Genomic DNA, 13816 nt, shown 5'->3' with positions numbered 1-13816 from the left:
CCAGGAATAGTGCCATTCACATAGGTGAAAGTTCCCTGGGCATTACCAGAGGCTGGGCTCCCCAAACCCCCTCCTCCGAAGGGGACCAAATGCTCTTCGCTTCAGGAAGATTCTCCCCAAAGGGGACAGAACAAGGATTCTGCTGGAGAAGCGTCGAGAAACCCATCAGTCAAAAAGACTGCGTTCGGCCAGAGGGCTTGTCAAGCGCATCACCACACCGTCGTTTGCCTGTCTTCAGAGAGACCCTTGCCTCCCTGGTGCCAGCAGTGGGGGAGTTCAAATGCATTTAAAACTCAGTCCCTCTCCCTGACTCAGAGATGCCTAGTTTTGGCACCAAGAAAGCTGCCACTCTAACCATCTTTCAGAAAACAGCAAAGGAAAGACCAGAGAGTCCCTGGGAGCAAAAAAGCAGTTTATTTTGAGCTCAAAAATCACAGAGAGTCACAAATGCATTTTGTGTGAATTCAAGTGTACCTACATGTTTAACTCACTTATAGCTAATAGCCACCTGTTTATATATTTTGGATGTATTATTCACTTCACAGCTACAAAAAGAGTGGAGAGAAAGAAGGCTCAGGCAATGAGAGAGAACCATCCTGGCTGTGAAGAATGCTATCTATAGGCCTTGAAACTGGGGAGGAATATTTTGGCTTCCCTTGGTGTGCTAATTAGGCACACCTGGTGACCTCCAGGAGCTACTCTTCCAGGAGTTACCAATTAGTTGGCTTCAGAAAGGACTGCACCTGATTGGTTGGAAAGGCTGCAGGCTCTGATGGAGGGAGATGGGATATAAGGCCAACCAGAGGAAATGGCTGAGCTCAGCAGTTCTGGGCAGCAGCTTTATTCTGGCTGGAACATGTCCTCCAGCCTGCTGTTATGAGGAACTCTGCTTGAGCGCTGGAACCATGCTAATCTGTGAGGAGAGCTGAGAGGTAGGAAGCTGTTATTGTTTTTGGTGGGAACAGCTCTAAGCTGCCTAAATCTCAGAATAGGTTTTGTCCTTAAGGTTGCTTTTGAGCCTGAATGTGCTTTTGCATCACCCTGGCTCAAAGTATGACTAAACTGGTCAGTGCATCCTCTCTGTAAGAGGCTTCCCACTTCACTAATAGTGAACCTGGAAGAGTCTAGGAAAAAAAAACAATTAAGCTGGGTCAGCAGTTCCTTTCAACTGGTTTAGCTTTGATTGGTTACTCAGAGGAATGCATTTCCCCAGAACGGTGTTGACTTTGCTGTTAGTCTTTGAGTATTGATTGGGGGAAGACTTGTTCAGCTTCCTTCATTTCAGGTGGGCCCTTTTGATGGCCTTGCTTTTGCCTCCCATCCATTGGGGGCATTCCTAGCCGGTGCAATAAAAGGGCCTTAGACTCTCTCTGCATGCAAGGCTTAGTCTGAGCTGTAGGTGGCCGCAGAGCAGTTCTCTCTCTTTCTCTAGCCATGCCGTCCCTGGTTCTCAGGGTTGACCATGTCTTTCTCTCTGTCTGTCTTTCCTCTTCCAAGGTAGAGCGAGGTGTGGACAGGGCGCTTTTCCAGAGCTGCTGCCTATAGCAACTGGATGTGTCCCCCCAAGGCGGATGCCAGGGCCCTTCTCTGCACCACAGCCTCTTTCGGGAAGGGCCTGCAAGCCCCGCCCAGCAAAGGGAACGGCTCGTCCTCTGCTCTCTCGCCACCCAAATCGCCCTTGGAGGATTCTCCCGAAGGCCGGCGCTGCTCCACCCCAACGCAGAGCCCGAGTGCGTGGCCGAGCAACACTCCGGCATCCCCCGGCCTGGCGTGCTCTGGCGGAAGGGGCATCGGCAGCTGGCCAGGGGAGGCGAGGCAGGTAGGTCACTGCGCCTGGCGGGAGAGGATGGTGACCCGTTGGACCGAGGGCTGGGCTCCTGGCCCCAGTCAGTGCAGGTTCTTGTTATGTTACCCCAGTGTCAGAGCAGTCCCCAGTTTGCCAAAGACCAGGAGTGGGGAGGGGGGTGGAAGAAAATGCCAGCCCAGGGGCTGCCTTGTTGCCTGCCACCTCTTCCTGTCTGTCTCTCTTTTTCCACTCAAAGGTCCCAGCTTGCTTGGGGGGGGGGCGTTGGGGGCGGGAGTCACCCTTGTAGAGTCTCTTCTAAACTGATCATTTTCGCAGGGCTTTTTGATCTTAAATGTCTGGAGGGGATAAAACCCCTTCATCTAAGGTATGATAAGGAAAAGATTGCACAGTTTTTTACTGCTTTCCTTTTCAGTTTTAGGCTTTAAGAGGTACATTTTTTCCCCATTTCATATTGTCCATAGGAAGCAATACATGAAGATATATGTTGTTATGTTAACGGTGTACTTATTGTTATGCATGTTATCTCTTGTCAGCTGCTGCATTGTCATTTTGGTTTATTTGGTGTGCATTGTGTTTTCAGACTTATGAAGTACGTCTGTGCGACGATTGTTGAATGAGCATAATGAGTAGTAAGGAAGAAACATGGCAGAAATGGGATGCCAAACGCTATGATTGTCTGGTTGAAATGAAAACTCTTGACTGAAAACTGTTAAATAAGTCAGGTAAACCTTAGAAGGAAGTATTTTTTTTCTTCTTCATTTTAAAGAAACTTATTTAAGGCACGTAGAGATGTACAACTTTTTTTTAAAAAAAAACTTCTCTGCCTTGTTTTATTAATCCTCTGAGAAAGCAATGGAGGAGTGCAGACATATCAAATTAGCAGTCTATCTATATCTGTCTGTCTGTCTATCTATCATCAGGGAAAGCTATCAAATAAAACAAAATCAGTAGTGGAGAAAGCATCATTAAAACAGTGGCAGAGATACATTGTTTTTGCACAGTACGTCATTAAAAGCTAGTTGGAATTGGACTGTCTTCACAGTCTGTCCAGGAGCTATTAAGGGATGTGTATCGCAAGGCCTTTTCCGTGCATAGCAAACCAGATGTGCCTGCCAAATGCCTCTCTAAGAGTGCAAGTGACGTTTCAGGTTCAGAGAAAGGATGCATCTGAGCCGTCTTTACAGGGGAAGCGCTGGCCTCTGCTACCAGTTTATGTACACAGGGAGAGAGTGGAGGTAGGGAGTTGAAGTGCTGTAGTAAGTCAAATACCTGTATTGCGAAGTGCTGCACAGGTGCAGGAGAATTAATTTTTGTAGTTTACCTTTCCAGCATTTCTGTGAATGCTGATTGTTTCCTTCCCTCTAATTTAACAATGTAAAATACTTTAATATAAAGTATAAATTCTTGTTAAAATTAGTTCCATAGAGATAATGAAACGTTAAAAAATAGAAGATTTATGTCGGATTGGACAATGTTATGACATTGTAAATCCTTTTTTGAAAGTTCTCCATCTGATGTTGAGAACTGTAACGCAGTGGTTGAGAACATGGTTATGAATAGGTGAAAACTCATGTTCATCCATGTAAGGATCAGAGACTAGGAGAGCGTACACGGCATCACTTAGGTTACTTCAGATTCAAAAACAAATAAAAGCAGAAGTTGAAAAGGGAGTGAGAGAGTGTCAGGAATTAAGATCAAAGCATACAGTTGATTCAGGATTGTCAAATGGCCAAAATAAACGTGCGATTTCCCACCTTTACACTATTCTCATCTGACAGTTTTTTCCTTGTGTAAAGAAGAAAGATCTTGTGTGCCAGATTTTAAATTTCTATTCTACATATCTCATTCTAATATTCTTGACTGATTTTTCATGGATGGAAATGTCAGGGTTCCAGTGCCTTCAGTATGTTTTTCTGCTTAGAGCTGTGTCGCCTAATGCAAACTCTAACTATGCAGGTGTGTTGACTTTAATGCTTCTGTGAACTTACAGCAGAAGTATTTCAGTCAGTGTTCTGACCATTGCAATTTTGTCTTCTTTTCTCCCTGCAGAACGTCAGAGATGTGCACTTTGCATTAGAAAGCACAGTGAGCCATCAAGTGCAAGCACGTGAACTCTTGGTTGAAAGAACTGGAGTGACTGTTTTATATGCCAAATGGCTTCTGCATCTGCTGAAACGTCTCACGCCTGAGAGACATCCTAGACTATAGTGATCAAGAAACAAAGACTAAAGGTTTAGGTGATCACAGAACAAAAAGCAATTAACTTTAGAGACAAGCAAGAAGTCAGTGGACATGTAGATGTCCGCCAGCAGAATTCCTAGAGCGTCGCCCTGAGAATTCCCTTTTATCAACCTTAACAAGCTTACAGATTGTTGACAGAATTCAGATGGGACACTAGTTACCTCATGGCCACTCAGGATAGGCCGGAGAAGTCCTTTGAAGTTACGCACTAACTCTAAGGGAAAATAGGCAGAATGAGTGAGTCACAGATCCCCGTCAGGAGCCGCTCTCACTATGCCAGGAGAGTGTACTCTGCGCTGAAGAACAGACATCAGCTAGTGACCTGGAGGGGAGCGTTCCCACACTAGACCATATGGAAGTGCTATATTTGCTAAACCTGAACTTGAAACATAGTCCAGCCATTCTTTTTTCTTTCAACGTGTGGCCAACGACCATTGGCAAAACGAGGGGGAAATGCCTCCTTATGAGAGACTTGAGTTGGCACCCTTGATAGCAAAAGAAAAACAATAGAACACAGCTGGCATCAGGAAGGGATGTGTGTTGGGGAGGAAATGACCCGAGAGGGGAAAGACAGATGGTGTGGCAAGCACAGAATGACAGAACATCCTTGGGGGGTGGGGGAGAGAACCAAACTTGTGGGGCGGGGGGAGCAAATGGACAGGGCTTGGGTCATGGAGGGAATGACTGCAGAATGGGGGGTGAGGAACCACGCTCGTGGTGGCCGAAAAAATACGGGGGGGATAGACAGGGCTTGCGTCGAGGAGGGGAGGGGAGGGGGGAGGGAAGGGGGAGGGGAAGGGGGAGGGGGCAGAACTGCACCTGACGTGGGCAGGAAAAGGCCATGGGCTTTAGATGAGATGCGTCGAGGAGGGACTGACAAGAGAGAGGGGCGGGTGGGAGGGACCATGCTTGGGTTGGGCCAGAAAGGCAGGGTGGGGATAGAGGGGGCTTGGGGGGAGGAGAGAGAAGAGGGTTGAGGGTGAAGCAGGATTTGTGATAGGCAGGGCACGCAGCGGGGAGCAGAGAGGGCATTGCGGGAGGGTTTGTGAAAGGAAAGGGGTGGTCCTGGGAGTGGAGAGGGATGGACAAGAGGGGTTTATTTGCATAATAGAGATGAATGAGAAGAAAGGAATGTTATTTTCTTGGGTATATAAGGGGAAAGAGAAACAGTCTTTTTATGGGTGTGTTTCTACCCATTTAATGCACGCTTCTGCTTAAAATAGTGTGCTGCATCCCAAATTTCAAATCAGCTGTTCCCAGAAGCTACAAACGACCCCATCAGAGTTGTTTTCTTCTCTCTACCCCAAGAGAGACTCTTAATAACTGACTGAATCCTCTTCAGGGAAGACCATGGAAAGCATTTCCTTGACATCCACCCAGGTAGGGGCCGAGAAATATGTCCCCTACCCCAGTATTAAAATTGACCCATCAGTGGCACTTCCTGAAATGAGACAATGCAAAGGCTGCTTATTTCCTTGGCTGATGGGAAGCGATAGCTTCTCCCGTGTTATTGTGAATTCAGCAGGCTTTCGTCTTCGCCTTTTAGAGAGCGGTGCTGTTTTAAAGCTGAGACAGGAGAAATATTTCATGTACCCGTCTCGTGGGTGGGTGTTAAAATAATCCTGGTATTCAATTTTTTCAGGAAGGGAAGCATTGGCTTCTCTTCCTTTAGAGGGAAATAGGCAGGCTTGGCATCGACTCGTGCTACAGCTGGCTGCAGTTCTAATCTTCAGGCAGGAGAGCTCCTTCTACCCGTCATTGGAGGGAGGGTGTCAAGGAGAGCACTTCAGCATTTGAGAATTGTTAGTTTCACTTCTGCTCCATGGTCATAGCAGGTTTGGCATCGTCGAATTTTGAAGAAGTGTTTTTTCAGGCAAGGTTTTGCATTGTTTAATTTTGGGGGAGTGGTGCGTCCTTAGGCGCCTTTCATCTTGGATTAGGCGACGTATTTCCTCTACCCGTCTTGAGTGATTGGTTGTCAAGGAAATCCCTTCCGTGGGCTTTCCTGAACAGAAGGGGTGATTTCTCTTCTGTTCAAACACAACATCAGGCTTGGCTTCGTCGTAATTGGGGGGGCTGGGTTCGTAGTGAGATTTTCATTACGAAAAGGATTTCCTTTACCCGTCCTGTGTGATTGGAGTTCTAGGAAATGACTTTCATGGCTTTCTTGAAGAGAAGAAGTAATTTCTCTTCTGGTTGAAGGAAAAGATCAGTCTTTGCATTGTATCACTTCAGTGGCGTGGTGCGTCCTTAGGCGCCTTTCGTCTTGGATTAGGCAACGTATTTCCTCTACCCGTCTTGAGTGATTGGTTGTCAAGGAAATCCCTTCCGTGGGCTTTCCTGAACAGAAGGGGTGATTTCTCTTCTGTTCAAAGACAACATCAGGCTTGGCTTCGTCGTAATTGGGGGGGCTGGGTTCGTAGTGCGATTTTCATTACGAAAAGGATTTCCTTTACCCGTCCTGTGTGATTGGAGTTCTAGGAAATGACTTTCATGGCTTTCTTGAAGAGAAGAAGTAATTTCTCTTCTGGTTGAAGGAAACGATCAGTCTTTGCATTGTTTCACTTCGGTGGCGTGGTGCGTCCTTAGGCGCCTTTAGTCTTGGATTAGGCGACGTATTTCCTCTACCCGTCGTGAGTGATTGGTTGTCAAGGAAATCCCTTCCGTGGGCTTTCCTGAACAGAAGGGGTGATTTCTCTTCTGTTCAAAGACAACATCAGGCTTGGCTTCGTCGTAATTGGGGGGGCTGGATTTGTAGTGCAATTTTCATTACGAAAAGGATTTCATTTACCCGTCCTGTGTGATTGGAGTTCTAGGAAATGACTTTCATGGCTTTCTTGAAGAGAAGAAGTAATTTCTCTTTTTGTTGAAGGAAACGATCAGTCTTTGCATTGTTTCACTTCGGTGGCGTAGTGCGTCCTTAGGCGCCTTTCATCTTGGATTAGGCGACGTATTTCCTCTACCCGTCTTGAGTGATTGGTTATCAAGGAAATCCCTTCCGTGGGCTTTCCTGAACAGAAGTGGTGATTTGTCTTCTGTTCAAAGACAACATGAGGCTTGGCTTCGTCGTAATGGGTGGGCTGGGTTCGTAGTGCGATTTTCATTACGAAAAGGATTTCCTTTACCCGTCCTGTGTGATTAGAGTTCTAGGAAATGACTTTCATGGCTTTCTTGAAGAGAAGAAGTAATTTCTCTTCTAGTTGAAGGAAACGATCAGTCTTTGCATTGTATCACTTCGGTGGCGTGGTGCGTCCTTAGGCGCCTTTCATCTTGGATTAGGCGACGTAATTCCTCTACCTGTCTTGAGTGATTGGTTGTCAAGGAAATCCCTTCCGTGGGCTTTCCTGAACAGAAGGGGTGATTTGTCTTCTGTTCAAAGACAACATGAGGCTTGGCTTCGTCGTAATGGGTGAGCTGGGTTCGTAGTGCGATTTTCATTACGAAAAGGATTTCCTTTACCCGTCCTGTGTGATTGGAGTTCTAGGAAATGACTTTCATGGCTTTCTTGAAGAGAAGAAGTAATTTCTCTTCTGGTTGAAGGAAAAGATCAGTCTTTGCATTGTATCACTTCAGTGGCGTGGTGCGTCCTTAGGCGCCTTTCGTCTTGGATTAGGCAACGTATTTCCTCTACCCGTCTTGAGTGATTGGTTGTCAAGGAAATCCCTTCCGTGGGCTTTCCTGAACAGAAGGGGTGATTTCTCTTCTGTTCAAAGACAACATCAGGCTTGGCTTCGTCGTAATTGGGGGGGCTGGGTTCGTAGTGAGATTTTCATTACGAAAAGGATTTCCTTTACCCGTCCTGTGTGATTGGAGTTCTAGGAAATGACTTTCATGGCTTTCTTGAAGAGAAGAAGTAATTTCTCTTCTGGTTGAAGGAAACGATCAGTCTTTGCATTGTTTCACTTCGGTGGCGTGGTGCGTCCTTAGGCGCCTTTCATCTTGGATTAGGCGACGTATTTCCTCTACCCGTCTTGAGTGATTGGTTGTCAAGGAAATCCCTTCCGTGGGCTTTCCTGAACAGAAGGGGTGATTTCTCTTCTGTTCAAAGGCAACATCAGGCTTGGCTTCGTCGGAATGGGGGGGGGCTGGGTTCGTAGTGCGATTTTCATTACGAAAAGGATTTCCTTTGCCCGTCCTGTGTGATTGGAGTTCTAGGAAACGACTTTCATGGCTTTCTTGAAGAGAAGAAGTAATTTCTCTTCTGGTTGAAGGAAACGATCAGTCTTTGCATTGTTTCACTTCGGTGGCGTGGTGCGTCCTTAGGCGCCTTTCATCTTGGATTAGGCGACGTATTTCCTCTACCCGTCTTGAGTGATTGGTTGTCAAGGAAATCCCTTCCGTGGGCTTTCCTGAACAGAAGGGGTGATTTCTCTTCTGTTCAAAGACAACATCAGGCTTGGCTTCGTCGTAATTGGGGGGGCTGGGTTCGTAGTGCGATTTTCATTACGAAAAGGATTTCCTTTACCCGTCCTGTGTGATTGGAGTTCTAGGAAATGACTTTCATGGCTTTCTTGAAGAGAAGAAGTAATTTCTCTTCTTGTTGAAGGAAACGATCAGTCTTTGCATTGTTTCACTTCGGTGGCGTGGTGCGTCCTTAGGCGCCTTTAGTCTTGGATTAGGCGACGTATTTCCTCTACCCGTCGTGAGTGATTGGTTGTCAAGGAAATCCCTTCCGTGGGCTTTCCTGAACAGAAGGGGTGATTTGTCTTCTGTTCAAAGACAACATCAGGCTTGGCTTCGTCGTAATTGGGGGGGCTGGATTTGTAGTGCAATTTTCATTACGAAAAGGATTTCATTTACCCGTCCTGTGTGATTGGAGTTCTAGGAAATGACTTTCATGGCTTTCTTGAAGAGAAGAAGTAATTTCTCTTTTTGTTGAAGGAAACGATCAGTCTTTGCATTGTTTCACTTCGGTGGCGTAGTGCGTCCTTAGGCGCCTTTCGTCTTGGATTAGGCGACGTATTTCCTCTACCCGTCTTGAGTGATTGGTTGTCAAGGAAATCCCTTCCGTGGGCTTTCCTGAACAGAAGTGGTGATTTGTCTTCTGTTCAAAGACAACATGAGGCTTGGCTTCGTCGTAATGGGTGGGCTGGGTTCGTAGTGCGATTTTCATTACGAAAAGGATTTCCTTTACCCGTCCTGTGTGATTAGAGTTCTAGGAAATGACTTTCATGGCTTTCTTGAAGAGAAGAAGTAATTTCTCTTCTAGTTGAAGGAAACGATCAGTCTTTGCATTGTATCACTTCGGTGGCGTGGTGCGTCCTTAGGCGCCTTTCATCTTGGATTAGGCGACGTAATTCCTCTACCCGTCTTGAGTGATTGGTTGTCAAGGAAATCCCTTCCGTGGGCTTTCCTGAACAGAAGGGGTGATTTGTCTTCTGTTCAAAGACAACATGAGGCTTGGCTTCGTCGTAATGGGTGAGCTGGGTTCGTAGTGCGATTTTCATTACGAAAAGGATTTCCTTTACCCGTCCTGTGTGATTAGAGTTCTAGGAAATGACTTTCATGGCTTTCTTGAAGAGACGAAGTAATTTCTCTTCTAGTTGAAGGAAACGATCAGTCTTTGCATTGTATCACTTCGGTGGCGTGGTGCGTCCTTAGGCGCCTTTCATCTTGGATTAGGCGACGTAATTCCTCTACCCGTCTTGAGTGATTAGTTGTCAAGGAAATCCCTTCCGTGGGCTTTCCTGAACAGAAGGGGTGATTTCTCTTCTGTTCAAAGACAACATCAGGCTTGGCTTCGTCGTAATCGGTGGGCTGGGTTCGTAGTGCGATTTTCATTACGAAAAGGATTTCCTTTACCCGTCCTGTGTGATTAGAGTTCTAGGAAATGACTTTCATGGCTTTCTTGAAGAGACGAAGTAATTTCTCTTCTGGTTGAAGGAAACGATCAGTCTTTGCATTGTTTCACTTCGGTGGCGTGGTGCGTCCTTAGGCGCCTTTCATCTTGGATTAGGCGACGTATTTCCTCTACCCGTCTTGAGTGATTGATTGTCAAGGAACTCCCTTCCGTGGGCTTTCCTGAACAGAAGGGGTGATTTCTCTTCTGTTCAAAGACAACATCAGGCTTGGCTTCGTCGTAATTGGGGGGGCTGGGTTCGTAGTGCGATTTTCATTACGAAAAGGATTTCCTTTACCCGTCCTGTGTGATTGGAGTTCTAGGAAATGACTTTCATGGCTTTCTTGAAGAGACGAAGTAATTTCTCTTCTGGTTGAAGGAAACGATCAGTCTTTGCATTGTTTCACTTCGGTGGCGTGGTGCGTCCTTAGGCGCCTTTCATCTTGGATTAGGCGACGTATTTCCTCTACCCGTCTTGAGTGATTGGTTGTCAAGGAAATCCCTTCCGTGGGCTTTCCTGAACAGAAGGGGTGATTTCTCTTCTGTTCAAAGACAACATGAGGCTTGGCTTCATCGTAATTGGGGGGGCTGGGTTCGTAGTGAGATTTTCATTACGAAAAGGATTTCCTTTACCCGTCCTGTGTGATTGGAGTTCTAGGAAATGACTTTCATGGCTTTCTTGAAGAGAAGAAGTAATTTCTCTTCTGGTTGAAGGAAACGATCAGTCTTTGCATTGTTTCACTTCGGTGGCGTGGTGCGTCCTTAGGCGCCTTTCGTCTTGGATTAGGCGTCGTATTTCCTCTACCCGTCTTGAGTGATTGGTTGTCAAGGAAATCCCTTCCGTGGGCTTTCCTGAACAGAAGGGGTGATTTCTCTTCTGTTCAAAGACAACATCAGGCTTGGCTTCGTCGGAATGGGGGGGGGCTGGGTTCGTAGTGCGATTTTCATTACGAAAAGGATTTTCTTTACCCGTCCTGTGTGATTGGAGTTCTAGGAAATGACTTTCATGGCTTTCTTGAAGAGAAGAAGTAATTTCTCTTCTGGTTGAAGGAAACCATCAGTCTTTGAATTGTTTCACTTCGGTGGCGTGGTGCGTCCTTAGGCGCCTTTCGTCTTGGATTAGGCGACGTATTTCCTCTACCCGTCTTGAGTGATTGGTTGTCAAGGAAGTCCCTTCCGTGGGCTTTCCTGAACAGAAGGGGTGATTTCTCTTCTGTTCAAAGACAACATCAGGCTTGGCTTCGTCGTAATGGGTGGGCTCGGTTCGTAGTGCGATTTTCATTACGAAAAGGATTTCCTTTACCCGTCCTGTGTGATTGGAGTTCTAGGAAATGACTTTCATGGCTTTCTTGAAGAGAAGAAGTAATTTCTCTTCTGGTTGAAGGAAACGATCAGTCTTTGCATTGTTTCACTTCGGTGGCGTGGTGCGTCCTTAGGCGCCTTTCATCTTGGATTAGGCGACGTATTTCCTCTACCCGTCTTGAGTGATTGGTTGTCAAGGAAATCCCTTCCGTGGGCTTTCCTGAACAGAAGGGGTGATTTGTCTTCTGTTCAAAGACAACATCAGGCTTGGCTTCGTCGTAATTGGGGGGGCTGGGTTCGTAGTGCGATTTTCATTACAAAAAGGATTTCCTTTACCCGTCCTGTGTGATTGGAGTTCTAGGAAATGACTTTCATGGCTTTCTTGAAGAGAAGAAGTAATTTCTCTTCTGGTTGAAGGAAACCATCAGTCTTTGAATTGTTTCACTTCGGTGGCGTGGTGCGTCCTTAGGCGCCTTTCGTCTTGGATTAGGCGACGTATTTCCTCTACCCGTCTTGAGTGATTGGTTGTCAAGGAAGTCCCTTCCGTGGGCTTTCCTGAACAGAAGGGGTGATTTCTCTTCTGTTCAAAGACAACATCAGGCTTGGCTTCGTCGTAATGGGTGGGCTGGGTTCGTAGTGCGATTTTCATTACGAAAAGGATTTCCTTTACCCGTCCTGTGTGATTGGAGTTCTAGGAAATGACTTTGATGGCTTTCTTGAAGAGAAGAAGTAATTTCTCTTCTTGTTGAAGGAAACGATCAGTCTTTGCATTGTTTCACTTCGGTGGCGTGGTGCGTCCTTAGGCGCCTTTCATCTTGGATTAGGCGACGTATTTCCTCTACCCGTCTTGAGTGATTGGTTGTCAAGGAAATCCCTTCCGTGGGCTTTCCTGAACAGAAGGGGTGATTTGTCTTCTGTTCAAAGACAACATCAGGCTTGGCTTCGTCGTAATTGGGGGGGCTGGGTTCGTAGTGCGATTTTCATTACAAAAAGAATTTCCTTTACCCGTCCTGTGTGATTGGAGTTCTAGGAAATGACTTTCATGGCTTTCTTGAAGAGAAGTAATTTCTCTTCTTGTTGAAGGAAACGATCAGTCTTTGCATTGTTTCACTTCGGTGGCGTGGTGCGTCCTTAGGCGCCTTTCGTCTTGGATTAGGCGACGTATTTCCTCTACCCGTCTTGAGTGATTGGTTGTCAAGGAAATCCCTTCCGTGGGCTTTCCTGAACAGAAGGGGTGATTTGTCTTCTGTTCAAAGACAACATGAGGCTTGGCTTCGTCGTAATGGGTGGGCTGGGTTCGTAGTGCGATTTTCATTACGAAAAGGATTTCCTTTACCCGTCCTGTGTGATTGGAGTTCTAGGAAATGACTTTCATGGCTTTCTTGAAGAGAAGAAGTAATTTCTCTTCAATTGAAGGAAACTATCAGTCTTTCCATTGTCGTATTTCAGGGGCGTGGTGCGTCCTTAGGCGCCTTTCATATTTGATTAGGCGACGTAATTCCTTTACCCGTCTTGAGTGATTGGTTGTCAAGGAAATTCCTTCCGTGAGCTTTCCTGAACAGAAGGGGTGATTTCTCCTCTTGTCAAAGACAACATCAGGCTTGGCTTCGTCATAATTGGGGGGGCTGGGTTCGTAGTGCGATTTTCATTACGAAAAGGATTTCCTTTACCCGTCCTGTGTGATTGGAGTTCTAGGAAATGACTTTCATGGCTTTCTTGAAGAGAAGGAGTAATATCTCTTCTGGTTGAAGGAAACGATCAGTCTTTGCATTGTTTCACTTTGGTGGTGTGGTGCATCCTTAGGCGCCTTTCATCTTGGATTAGGCGACGTATTTCCTCTCCCTGTCTTGAGTGATTGGTTGTCAAGGAAATCCCTTCCGTGGGCTTTCCTGAACAGAAGGGGTGATTTCTCTTCTGTTCAAAGACAACATCAGGCTTGGCTTCAATATTCGGGTGGGGGACATATGTCTCAGGCCCTATCTGGGTTCGATGTCAAGGAAATGCTTTTCATGGTCTTCCCTGAGGAGGATTCAATCAGTTATTAAGAGTCTCTCTTGGTGTAGAGAGTAGAAAACACCTCTGATAGACTGGGTTTCATTTTCCCCGTATATACCCAAGAAAATAACATTCCTTTCTTCTCAGTCACCTCCATTAAGCAAATAAACCCCTCTTGTCCATCCCTCTTCACTCCCAGGCCCACCCCTTTCCTTTCACAAACCCTCCCGCAATGCCCCCTCTGCTCCCCGCTGCATGCCCTGCTTACCGCAAATCCCCCTTCACCCCCAACCCTCTTCTCTCTCCTCCCCTCAGGCCCCCTCTATCCCCACCCTGCCTTTCTGGCCCAACCCAAGCATGGTCCCTCCCACCCGCCCTGCTCTCTTGTCAGTCTCTCCTCGACACATCTCATCTAATGCCCATGGCCTTTTCCTGCCCACTTCAAGTGCGGTTCAAAACCCTCCCCTCCAATCATTCCCTCCTCGATGCGAGCCCTGGTGCCATGTGTGCCATGGCTGTGCTCTGCCAAGAAAGGGCCACCATTTCCACTCCAGGATGGATAGTGGTTCTCACTTAGATGTAATTTTGGATTAGCAAAAAGCAAAGCGTGCTGCTGATATTCCTCCCCATAG

At 46.5% G+C, this 13816-nt stretch overlaps 1 long non-coding RNA gene across 1 annotated transcript; it reads left to right on the top strand.

Annotated features, from left to right (window-relative positions):
* The first annotated feature begins 393 nt into the window (after positions 1 to 393).
* On the top strand, positions 394 to 4062 carry LOC140707748 (uncharacterized). Its single transcript, XR_012087919.2, has 3 exons — positions 394 to 1819; positions 2388 to 2529; positions 3857 to 4062. It is a non-coding gene; the product is annotated as an uncharacterized LOC140707748 (long non-coding RNA).
* Positions 4063 to 13816: the final 9754 nt, after the last annotated feature.

The sequence above is a fragment of the Pogona vitticeps genome, chromosome 5, assembly GCF_051106095.1.
Source record: "Pogona vitticeps strain Pit_001003342236 chromosome 5, PviZW2.1, whole genome shotgun sequence".
NCBI lineage: Eukaryota > Metazoa > Chordata > Lepidosauria > Squamata > Agamidae > Pogona > Pogona vitticeps.
Note: the sequence above shows the minus strand (reverse complement) of the source record. Positions and strands in the feature narration are given on the sequence as shown.